Below are 12,744 nucleotides of genomic sequence, written 5' to 3'. Positions count from 1 at the left end.
CAGAGTGCCAATCCACTAGGAGGTAAATGAAGAATACCTTCCGAATGTGCTTGACTGTACGTCCCCTTCTGTTCAAGGAGCCTAAGACCCAGGAGATTAGAGTAAGATTTGGGGAATGGGAAGAGGAGGCTGATTAGGAGGAAAACATTTGAAAAGAAAAATCTTTCAGTTTGACCTCGGGTCTTAACCACTTCCACAGAATTTAGGTACGAAGGATCCACTCTTATTGATGTATATATTTTGAAGTGTTCAGCTTCATACACGTTTTGTTTCCTCAAGAGTTTGAACACTTGCAAATCACTAGCTCCATAATTCCTCCCACCTTTATCTAATGTAATTAGTTAAGAAGTGGGTCATAGAATGGAGATTTATTCATCTTCCATAAATAAAGAAAAGTTTCTGTAAAAATGACATTCACACCCAATTTTCTTTTGATCCCCATTAAATCGATGATAGTGAACAAAGTGACTTTTCAGTATTTGCTCTGAAGTCAATTGCTTTTAATGCCTGTCAGGTAATCCTAAAAACAAATTCCACCAACCTTTGTGGGGAATTTCAGACAAAGGCTACAAAGAAGCATTTCCACAAATGAACTGTGTACTTTGTACCCCAACTGTAGGCTACCTTTAGAGCAGGACAGTGCCACATGGCTTGTGTGCTGTTGATCCACATCCCACGCAAGTCTGTGTTGATGCCAGTGACCTGAGGAGACCAGAGAAGCCCTGGGTACGTTTCAGAGTCATTCATTTGTTCCTTCATTCACTTGTTCATTCACATCAAAACCTTATTAAACACGTAACATGTACAAGACACTATGCTAGGCTCTGGGCATCTTCTATTCACAGATCAGCGTTTTACAATTTGATTTCTTTGTTTAAAGTACCATCAAGGACACAACACCTCTCTCGAGAGACTTTCTACTTAGCATTGGAAATTGGAGTGTGGCTCTGCAGGCAAAGTAGATTACTAAAGATTAATAAAGATATCAACAGTCTAGGGGTTCTAAGTACTCATTTATTCCAGAATGACCCTAGGACCTCAATTTGAATATATGGGTAATGGGGGAAAATGCCTTCTCTCCCGGGGATGATAATGGCAAATTTCTAGCAAAAACGATGGCTGAATATATGGGGCAAGGAAAACAGTATGTGTGTGGAAGGGAGCTGGAGAGCCCTGAGTTCACAGGCTGGCTCCAACATCTGTGAACCTGGATGTGTGGGGAAACCATTCAGCTCCTCTGTGCCTCAGTGAGCTCACTCATAAAGCAGGTAACAGTGCCCTCCTCCCAGGTTATTGTGACAAATACGTACCACGAGAGAAGAGCCCTGCCCTATGTCTAGCATGGTAGGCACCTAGATAAGCACTGAATGAATGAACAAATGAATGAATGGAAAGGGAGCTCATGGATAAGCTGGAGAATAGGAATGAGCATCAAGAACTTCAAAGAGGAAAAAACAGGGTGTCTTTTTTTCCTTTATACTTGCTTTCTTTTCTCTCTGGCTTGGGAGGGTCTGGAGAGCTGTGTGTGGAGAGACCCAATGCTATAAAGATAGCTTTTCTGAATTCATGGGGGACACACAAGAGGACGAGAATTCAGTTCTTTCCGAAATTGCTCAAGTAGGATCGTCCTGTTTCTACAGAAATTCCAGAAAGTCAAATATCCTTTATTAAAGATACTTGTATTGAAGCAGTTGCCCTACTTTTAGATAGGAAATGATGCTTGTTGTTCACTTGGGCCTCTTCAGAAAAACAGGCCTCAGATTTCTTCCAGTAGCCCTAGGAGTTTGTCCAACCATGTTCTCCTCTTAACTCCTCCCCATGGCTTGCTTAGCTTCCCACTCCCGGTGAGGCTGGGGTGGGAAAGGGGAGCGCCATAAAGTCACATTTTCCATACTCACCCGCACAAAGAGTTTTCAGAGGTCACTGCAACTGTCTTTGAGGTACCTTATCCCTGGTCTCCCTAGCCCCCCAGCCCTGGCACACAATGATTTTATTTGCTCTGCTCTCCAGATAGTTTGGGAAGGTGCCGTAGAGGATGATTTGTGTATCTGCAAAAACTTCAAAAGTTATAGCCCTCTTTAAAATGACTTCAGCCTATCTCCTTAATGTGACAGCTTCAGTTTACTGATCTGGAAAATGGAACACAATACCTTTGACACTGGGTGATGAAACAAGATAATGTCAGAAGATCACCGGTCACCAACCGGGTGCCAAGGAAAAGTTAATTTTGATTCTCAGTATATCACACAAGGCTCTGATCCTCACTTCATCATGTAGAATGAATTAATGTTGGGGCACCTGGGTGGCTCGTATGTGAAGTGTCCAACTCTGGATTTTGGCTCAGGTCATGATCTCACAGTTAATGAGTTCGAGCCCCATGGATTCTCTTTCTCTCTCCCCTGCAACACACACACACACTCTCTCTCTCTCAAAATAAATAAAGTTTTAAAAAAAGAGGATGAATTAATGGCCACTGCTTTTCATCAGCATAAGGCAAGCTGACAAGAGATGGTGTCACCAGTGTGTGAGACACGAGCATCTGTGGCCTTGGGCATAGCATGTGGGGTTTCTGGGGAACTGTATACCCTGGTCTGGGCCAGGCTGTCCTTTGTGGGGCTGCCACTGTGGATGGCATCCTAAAGGGGGCATTATTCCTATATTTATCCAAAATATCTGGCTTGAGTCAGCAGGTTAGGCCATGTCCTGCTGCCCTCTTACCCCTCACTGACAGTGTCCCTTGGGCATGGCACTTCTAGCTGTCTCCTCATCAAAGCCTTGGTGTGCAATCTTACCATGGTCATCCTTTCCCAGCTCTTGGCATGTCCCCAGTCTCAGTGACAGGATACACAGAGTCCAGATTTACAATGTAAATGCATTTAGAGTCTAGACTTCTTCCAACAACACATGGAAGAGTTCGAACCAGTGGGGGAAACCCAAGCTTGCAAATCTGTCCTATAGCCCTTAAATTAGGGAGCCAAGATGCAAGAAGCCAGGGTCAAGTTCAAAAGCTTCAGCCTTGGGCTCCTGGGCCGGGAAAGTGCCTGCTAGGATGTACATACCCCATTCCCCAGTCTGTTTTGTCCTGAGCTGAATTTTACTCCATCACATGGACAGGTTCTCATTCCCACCACTCCCCCATGCAGATGAGGACTTGGGAGTTATTAAGAAAAGGAGCTCAATTGTCCCCCTTGGCTTATCGTTACTAACCAGGCAGAGGAAAGCTTCAGCCCACCATTGGTTTAGATTAGCCCCTTCGTTTCAATATTATTAATTACCCAAGTTAGCATACAGCATGTCAACATCAAACCCCTACTTTTTTTTTTTTAATTAACTGTTTCATTTGCAACCCCATGGCTGTACCTGCTTTCTTTCATGTCTCTGGGACCAAAGCAGGAATACCTCACAGATTTGGTTTTAACTCTGACCAACCAAGTTACTATACTGGGGACTAACACAGGTGACTCCTTCCATGGGAGTCCACCAGGCTAATCTTTGGAGGTGACATTTCCATAATAACTTAAGGTTTGCCCAAGTTCTCTGTTGCATCCTGTGCAAAGTAAACAGAAGGGTTAATTTAGTTCTCTAATCTCTTGTTATAAGCCTAATTATTTTACATGTCTTCATTTCATTAATGAATTGCTGCTTTTTACATGCAGCTCCTTCCCCATTGCTTTTGTTTAAACCTCCTGGTGGGAAGGGATAGATTAATTTTGTTGTGCCTTAATGAAACTGTATGCTACATTAGATTTAACCATTTGGCATGCACTGCCAACATCACCATTATGCATAATGAATTATTTTTTGTGAGTCCCAAACTACTATAGACCTTCAGTGTTCTCCTTCAGATATTGTGACTGTGCAACGGGCAGGCACAGGACACCAAGCTTGGTCATTGCCCCTCGTGTCTAAGGAAACTGCCTTGTGGCTTTTTACTTTCTGTCACTTTCATGGAAGTGTCTAGATTTCCCCTTGTCATGAAGAACTCAGATGTCCAGTTGAGGTCCAGTGAGCATCTCACATGAAAGCAGCAAGTCAATTTTGAGGTTGTGGGAGCAGAACACCGTGCTAGGCACCTTGAGGCAAAATGTTGTTTGGTCCTTGTCTTCAATTTAAAACCACAATCACGCATTGTTGCTCCTGTGTCTGCAGGTCATCTGGGCTCTGCCGGTGTAGACTGGGCTCGACTGGTAGCTGTGCTTCAGTTTGCAGCGGCCAGAGCAGCTCTGTTCCTCATGTCTCCATCCTCCTGGGACCAGCAGACTAGTCAGTGTCTGTTTTTCTTATGCTGATGGCAGAAGTTCAAGAGGGCAGGTAAGAATGTACAAGACCTCTTAAGGCCTAGGCTTGGAACCGACACACTTTTACCCACTTATTGTTTGGTCAAAGCAAGTAACATGGCCAAGTTTAAAGACGAGGCCATGAAGTTTTCTCCTTCAAGAGTTAGCTGTGGCAAAAGTGAGGTTAAAGGAACTGGCAAATAATTGGAGCCAACAATTAAATTGTTCATATGTTTTTAAGGGTTGGCTGGGTTCTGGGATGTGGCCATCCCAGTTTTCAAAGCTGGAGCCATTTAATCCCACAATTAAGGTTGGCCCCAGCCGAGACTCTGGAACCAGTTTTGTCTCTAGGCAGGGGATTGAAGGATCTCAAGCCAGTGACTCTCTGGCTCATCACTGAGTTAGGCCTGATCCAAGTTCCATTAAGCCAGAACCACGTCCTGTCTGAGTTTCAGGTGCAGTGGGGAATGCATTTCCTGACCCTGAACTTGGGTTTCCCCCATATCTGCTGTTGACCCTACTCTAACACACTGGCCTACCAGCATGTTCCTAAGTCATCTTCTTGGTTACTTAAGTTGCCCTACTTGCCAACCTTTGCTGAATTGACTTTGTGAATACTTGATCTTAAAACCACCAGTCATTATTCCTTGCTTGGCCTCTCCCACAGGACAGAACCAGTGCTCCAGAATGATTTCCAGATTCAGAACAGGGGACACCTGCCCTTTCCTTTGCTACTAGAATTTGTGTTTCACTGTCCTACCGTTCAGCCTATACCTCTGATCCTGGGATTTCTCCATCTGGTGTCATTCACTGCTCCTAAATCCTAGCTCCAGACTGGAAACCCAGCTAGCAATATGGTGTAGACCATACCAGATTGCTACCAAAAAGTTGAAAGAATGTTATGCTCCCTAGGTTCTCTCCATGGGTTTGGAGGAAGGTGGGTCCCATGAATGGGTACACCCTGGAGCAATTGCTTGAGGTCAAGAAGGATGAGGAGCCAAAGAAGAAATAAGCAGTGAAATGGTAGCTCACTTAAAATTGTGTCATAGTCAAGGCTAAGTGCTGATTGTCCTGGATACAAAGACAATGAGTTACAAACTCCACCTGGATGGAGTCTTGATGACATGTGTGCTGATTCTTCAGTGTCACCTTGGACACCTTCCAGAGGGGGAGGTCGCTGTGCTGTTCCTAACTCAGGGCATTTGGTATCACCATTCCCTCTAGGAAGAACGTATTTTCCCCTGATATTTATATCCCTCCGTCCCTCATCTCCTCCAGATCTGTACACAAATATCGCCTTCTCCATGATGTCTTTCCTGATCTCCCTACTTGTTATTGCTATTCCTACCCCTCACCCAACAAGGCAATCCCTCTCTTCCTTTCCTGCCTTATTTTTTATCAAGAACACTTATCACCATCCTGTGCAGTTCACATTTTACTTTTTGTTTTGTTGATTGCCTCCCTTCACTAGAATACGTGCCCCATGATTTGTCTATTGGCCCCTGGAACATATTATAGATGCTCAGAAAATATTTGCTGAATGAAGGAGGAAAGGAGGGATAGACAGAAGCAATGGGAGGCTGGCCAGAGTGGGCTGGAAGATAGAGACAGGCCAAGACAAAAGCATGTGTAAGTGCTTAAAGACTCACAGTCACCCTGAGGACACCAATGAGGTCAGCCCAGGGACTCCAAGGCACTGCCAAGCTTTAGCTTCCCCATTGCTTCTACTGGTTCCTCATTGTCAGCCTGTCAGGCATACTCAAGGTTCTCCACTCCTTGACCCAGAGCTGTCCTTGGTCTACCTTCTCCCCATCTTAACTACACTTGAACAAGTAGCCAGCCAGCACCCTGAATCTCCACTTACTTACCTCCCATGGACTTTGAATTAGACTTTGGTCCAGATATGTCTGCTAAAGGGAACTCAAACCAAAGTCCCAAACTAAATTGATCCCATTTACCCTGCCATCAGTCAGAGATCATCTTTCTCACCAACCGCCTTAATCCCAGGTTTTTTTTGTAAGCACAGCATCTATTTGGATGTCCAGATAGAATCTTGAGCATTTACCTTTCAAAGGTGTACTGACTGCACCTGCTTCTGTCATTTCCTGTGCAACCACTGCTTCCACTCCCATCCTCCTCATCTCTTAATTGGCAAGTGTCCTAACCATCTTCCTTCTTTAAGTCCCCTTGAGCCCCATCCATTAACATTTCCCATCACCTGGGGGGCTTGTTAACATGGCATATAAGGCCCTCCATGTTCTAACTATTCCCTCTCCAGTCCCGTCTCTCTTCCTTGCTATTATGCTGAATTTTCTCCAGTCCTTTGCACAGACAGTCCCCCTGCTAGGCATTCCCTCTGCCACTCCTACTTACCCTTTAAGATTCAGCTCAAGTGTCATTATGATTTTGTCCATATTGCATAGCACATGTTCACTTTTTAAAAGCCTTATCTTCAATTGGATCAGCAATGTTTAAAGAATAATGGACTTGATATTTTTTCCCGATACATAGTAAATGCATAGTTATTAAGAATGTCCATCCACACAACCTCCAAAGATCATCTTGGATACCACCAAAGTCACCCCACTTTTTTAAAACAGTGGGCTGGGCCGTCTTGCTGTTTAAAGTCATAGAGTTGGAGGGGTGCCTGGGTGACTCAGTCGGTTAAACATCTGACTTCGGTTCAGGTCATGATCCCACGGTTTGTGAGTTCGAGTGCTGCATCGGGCTCTGTGCTGACAGCTGGGAGCCTGGATCCTACTTCGGATTCTGTCTCCCTGTCTCTCTGCCCCTCCCCTGCTCGTCTTCTGTCTCTCTGTCTCTGAAAAATAAATAAACATCATAGAGTTGGAGAGAGCTGTGAGAAGCCAATCATACTGCCTTTAGTAAGATCTGAAATATTATGCTTTGATGGTATAATATTTAAGTTGTTAACAATTATTGAGTGTCTCTTACATGCTGGGCACTGTTCTGCATGACTTACTTATATTCACTCATTTAATCCTCATAATAACTATGAAATGAGACTAAAATCATCTTTATCTTACAGAAAAGAACATAGAGGCTCAGAGTGGTTAAGTAATTTGCCCAAGGTCACACAGCTGATAAGGGTTGACCCCTCTATTCAAACACAACCATTTGAGTAGAGTGAGATTATCACTTCTAACAGGTGTTAATGCCTCCAATAGTCTATAGATGAGACTGTTCTTGGCACCTAAACTTTGCTGTAGTACAGCCTGTTCTTGCTGGTGGAAGGAGGGATGCTTTGCTGGAAGGCTGCCAGGACACTCAGAAAAGTAACCTCTTGAAAGTGGACAACTCAGTAGTCTATGACTCTCTAGTCTTAGTTTAAGAAGTTCTTTGTGGCAGGAGCCAACTTGGTATCACTTTGATAGAATCCTCGGCTGCTGGCCCTTTCTGCTATCCTGTGTGTTTTTTTGGTCTCCAGAGATAGCCTGAACTTTCCAGCTCTAAGCAAGAAAGCTTTGGAACCAAATCATCCATGTTCTTCTTGAAACTCATAAGCCCAACCCCTGTTGAACATATTAGAGAATTTTGTTCTTCTGCAGAACAGGTTCTCCTACAGAAGAACCTCAAAGCCAGAGGCTGAGCTCCTGCTCCTACGTGTCACTTGCCCTATCCTAAAAAAAAATTCTGGCTTGAAATATTTATGCACCTGATTGTTTGGAAGTTTTGTGGAACCTGCATGTGTCAATTAAACAGCTCATTCCTGTCACATGCTTGTCACATTCACTGGGAGCCTGCGTGTCACAGCTTTTGAAATGACGCAGCCCAGATGCTATGGATCAGCTCAGTGTCTCTTGGAGAAACCCATGCTCAGCTATATCCCTGTGGGTGATAAACAGGATGGATGTCCCCATCCCCTGATAAAGCACTTCTATCTATAAACGCATAACTCAAAAGGAATTACCACCAATATTCTTTTAATTGGAAATATCTTTCTTCCTCCTAAGCAGATACATGCAAGCTCCTTTTCTGCAGAAGCCATCCATAGAAAAGGAACATGTGTGTGAAAGACAGCCTGTTTAATCTTTCCCTGTAATCAGCTCCCCGGAGCCCAAATGCTGAGTCTGTAAAAGTTGCAAGCCCAGGCCACTCTTCTGCTCACTCCTGCTAACGACTTACTCAGCCTGCCCTGCCCCTTCTTCCTGACTTTGGCAATGGGACTCCTTGGAAAGCCAGCACTTTCCACCCTAAGGGAGATTCTCCATCAAAATCAGACACCCTAGAAAAATAGAGCTTAGGCGAAGCGGCTTTTCTGATCCCATTATTGATAAGCTCTTAGAGCTCATCAATGAAAATTAGAACTTGTTAATCCTGTACATTTCCCCCCTTGATTTTTAATTACAGAAGAAAGAAGTAATGGATAACTTATGGGGCTACAGAGACACTGAGGCTGTCAAGAGAAAATTAAATTTACGGTCAGAGAGTTTTGTTTTCTCAAGTGTCCTTGTAAAATGCAAAAGAGGCTCCTGGCATCACCAAGGCAATTCAACTGGTTTCCTAAACTGGCAGGGTTTTCCTCGAAGAAGCCCTCCTTCATTTGCCAAGAGAGTGTATTAATGACAAGGACTGGACCTAAAGGGAACTCATTCAGAAGAAAACTGCATTAAAAGAACATTAAGGGCTATGTTTTAAAGTCTGATTTAAACTCATGAAAGCAAGGAGATTTATTGTCGAAGCCAAATCGCCAAGCTCACGCGCCCTGCCTGGTAATGCATTCCGATTGGAGCACAGGGGATTGAATCCGTTCAGAACCATCGCTCACCAGGGCCCAGGCGCTCCTGCTGGGGGAGAAGAAGAGAACCAAAGTGGGACACGGGCTGGGGGCAGCCACATTTCTGAAAGCAGATAGGCTGACCTCCCACAGGGGCCGACCCACCAGGGAAGCAGGAGGAGGAGGGCGCTGCCAGCTGAGGTCCGCCTTGACATTAGCACAGAGCTTAGCAGCCTTTGAGCTTCCCAGCACAGGCCCACGGTTGCTGGGGTGCTGCTCCCTGGGGAAGCTGGAGGCTCACCAGGATGTTCCAACCCCTCTCTTCTGACTCCTCAACCCCTCCTGCGTTATTCTCTTTGGCAGCCCCTCCTGCAAGCGTTTAGACCCACGGCAGAACGGTCACCCCTCCCTGTCCAACCCATTGCTCTGTTTCACGTGACCACACTCTGCTTTGGAGTAATGCAACGCAGGTGTCTCACCTGGGCTGCAGACCTGGACTCCAGCCAGAAGGCCAGCTGCTCGCTACCTTGCAACTCAGGATCTGATTTCTAGCTTCGGAGTGTCAGTACCAGAGTTGGAAAGGCACAGCCAGTCACCCTAGAAAACTCGAAGAACACAGCCTCGAGCCTGTGCTCTCTATCCCCATCTCGGTGCAGGGGTGCTGCCAGGGTGCCTCCCACTGCTCCTGATGCCAGCTTTTATGGTTCCCCCCTCCGTAGCCTCATATCTGTTCTCAGTAGCTGCAGCCCTGCAGTTCAGCTTCGTACTTTTTCATGAAGCCTTGGAACTGATTCTGTCTCATGTTTTTCCTGGTGTTTCAGTGCCTGGACAGATACTCACTTCCTGGTATCTGTGCCTCTCTAAACCTTGTGGAATCTTTACCGTGTCTGGATGCAGGTTTGTCTTTTCAAGTGGCTGAATTTGGACAGCCAAGGGGCTGTCCGGATGTGGATGTGAAGTCATCTGCCAAAATTACAGGAGCCAAGAGCATCACAAGAGGAGAGACAGAAAAGCCTTTGGTGAAGGCAAATCCAGGGTCCAAGACCAGGAGAGCCCATCGGAGTCAGTGTGCAAACGTGCCTCAGAGAATTGGGTGGCAGGAGAATGGGGAGTCCAGGCAGTTGGCACAGGCCGTGTGACCCTTTCATCATGCATCTCCTTACTTGTACATTGAGTGCTTCACAATATCACTGATCATGAAGCTATGGAAGCAATAAATAATATAACAACTATGTAAATGTTAGGAGAAACAACTGGGGAGAAGGTGGGAGAGGACTTCTCAGAGGCAGTGGCCACTCAGAGTTGGGTTTTGAAAGGAAAGTAGAAATTTGCCAAGACAGGAAGTGGGTAGGAAGCGGGGGTGGGTTGAGGTTTAGCTCAGAGCATGACTGGGGTGGAGACATGTGGCCAGTTTCCTTTGGGGAGCAGAGAGCTGTGGAAGATGAGACTGGAAATGTCCTCAGGAGCACGATCGCAAAAGTTCTTGGTGTTATGCTAAGAAACCTTAACTTTCTCATGCAGCCAATAGGAGGAAGCCATTAAATGTATTTTAGGTAGCTTCCGAGTTAGTACTAGTCCAAGGTGGCTAAACCCCCACAACTGACCAGACTGCTGGCCTACTTGGGTTAGAGAGGGAGATACTGGAGGTGGGGCCCGCTGTGAACTTCCTTTCCAGAAAACGTCTCATAGGTTCCACATTTTGCATGTGATCTCATGGAAGTCATGGACCTAAAGCTATTTCTGGGAAATAACTTGTTTCCTAGGGAGAATTTCATTCTTCTTAGGGGATGTGTGCTGCAGTGTTTAAAGATGATATGTCACAATGCCTGCGACTAATTTTCAAATCATTTGTCAGCACATTTTTGCAAGTGTGTGTGTGTGTGTGTGTGTGTGTGTGTGTGTGTTGGGGAGGGAGAGAGAGAAATGAAGAAATTGAGGCAAGATGTAAACAGTTGATGAATCTAGGGGAATAGTATATGGATGTTCATCACAATTTCTTTCAACTTTTCTGTACATTTGAAATTTTTAAAAATAAAAGCAAAGCAAGCAAAACTCTCGCTCAAGGCAGAAGTAGCAGGAATGAATGTAAAGTGATGAATTTTATTCATTTATATTCCTTCACCACATACTGTCTGAATACCTACTATAGTTGTTCAATATTTAGTCGGAACAATCAATAGGACTTAGTGCCTGACGGGAGGCGAGTGGGGGAGATGATGGAGGAGGTGCGGTAACGGAGCGCGAAGTAGCCGGCGTGAATGACGGCTGGTTCAATTAACAAAGAGACGAGAAGGCAGAAGGGCAGCAGGCCGGAGGAGGGGAGAATGAGTTCAGTTCTGTGGACAGCATTTTAAAAGGAGTGTTGATGAACTTGAATGAGTTAGGAAGAGACATCAGAAGCAAGGTACAAGAGAAACAGGGTGGGCCAAGGACAGGGATATATTTGGGAGGAGGTGAGGGTGGGTGTTGTCTGCAGTTGTCTGCAGACAAGAATAATATTAGGAAGTGTTGTGGACTAGATTCACATGACCTGAGAGGGCTATATTTGGAAGATGGGAGACAGTGACAGAGATAGTTTTGGGCTCAGGGTGTACAGGGACTTGACCCCAATCGTACTGTTGGACAGCGTCAGTCTCAGAAGACAAGTCACTAGGTGTCAAATGCTGGGCATCAGTCACAGGTCAGGAAGGCAGGGTCTCTATTCTCAAACAGCTCCCATTTTGCCATCGGATCTTCACAATCAATACCGGGCAGAAAACAAAGCCGTATTGCTTGACACAGACCTTCAAATTCTTAGAAAACCTACAGTTGTCTGTTCCTTGTCTTCCCATTTCCATCCAGGCACTTAGAAGGACGACAAGTCACAGCAGATGCAAAAATTCACAGGGTGTGTTGTGGCAAATAGAAATCCCAGGAGTCCGAGGTAAGTAGCTATTTCCAAAATGTCACGGACCCTCCACAACCTCTCCTGCCTCCGTAACAGACAGTGCAGCTAGGGAGGACTGGCCTTCTGGAGAGACAGTTGAACCTGGCCTTGAAAGGGAGATAGGAATGTTCCAGGGAAAAGGAAAGAAGACATTCCAAGGTGAACGACGTAGCAGAATGGAAGCTAAACCATCCCAGTCGCCCTCCCCTGGCCTCTCTCAGGAAAATAGGCTTGAGAATTAAAAGAAAACCCAGACAGTAGAACCCTACTTTCTTCCAGGCTCTTGTCTTCTTTGACCTGAGTCCTGTACCAGGGCTATTTATTTATCTCCCTGGTTTAGGGGCTTTGCTCTCGGTCAGAGGTTGCAGGGTAAATCCCCAGACTCCCATTCTGGAGATGTTTCAACTTGAGTACCTACAAAATTTGGGGCCCCAAGGCTCGTTTCGCTTTCAGTTGCTCTCCTCCTCATCCTCCAACTAAGCCCAGAAACAACGATGTGAGCTATGTCCCTCAGTTCCCAAAAAACAGCTCTGGCTGGCTCCCCTGCTCCCCAAGGGGAAATATGAAAATTGCCTTTTAAAATTTCTCAGTAGACAAGTCCTTGTGTCATTGACACCCTCCTCCTCTCTTAACATCTCCTTGGCTAACATTTGTGGAGCACTTTCTATGTGCCAGGCATCTTGTGGGTTTTTTACATACATTTCATTTCCATAGCAGCCCGATGAGGAAGGTGTTATAATTAACCGCATCTACAGACAAGGAAACTAAAGCTTAGAGTGCTTGAGCAATTTGCTCAAGGTCAT

The 12,744-nt window shown here is 45.4% G+C and overlaps 1 long non-coding RNA gene across 1 annotated transcript in view; it reads left to right on the top strand.

The window, feature by feature from the left end:
• LOC132681347 (uncharacterized) overlaps window positions 1-12,048 on the top strand; it is a 99,859-nt gene extending 87,811 nt beyond the window's left edge. The window contains exons 4-6 of the long non-coding RNA XR_013556683.2: window positions 620-726; window positions 4,150-4,311; window positions 11,857-12,048. This is a non-coding gene — a long non-coding RNA (uncharacterized LOC132681347). The remainder of the gene's footprint in view (window positions 1-619; window positions 727-4,149; window positions 4,312-11,856) is intronic.
• Window positions 12,049-12,744: the final 696 nt, after the last annotated feature.

The sequence above is a fragment of the Panthera onca genome, chromosome A1, assembly GCF_046562875.1.
Source record: "Panthera onca isolate mPanOnc1 chromosome A1, mPanOnc1 haplotype 2, whole genome shotgun sequence".
Classification (NCBI taxonomy): Eukaryota; Metazoa; Chordata; class Mammalia; order Carnivora; family Felidae; genus Panthera; species Panthera onca.
The sequence above is the reverse complement of the archived record's forward strand: the minus strand, read 5'-3'. Positions and strand labels throughout refer to the sequence as shown.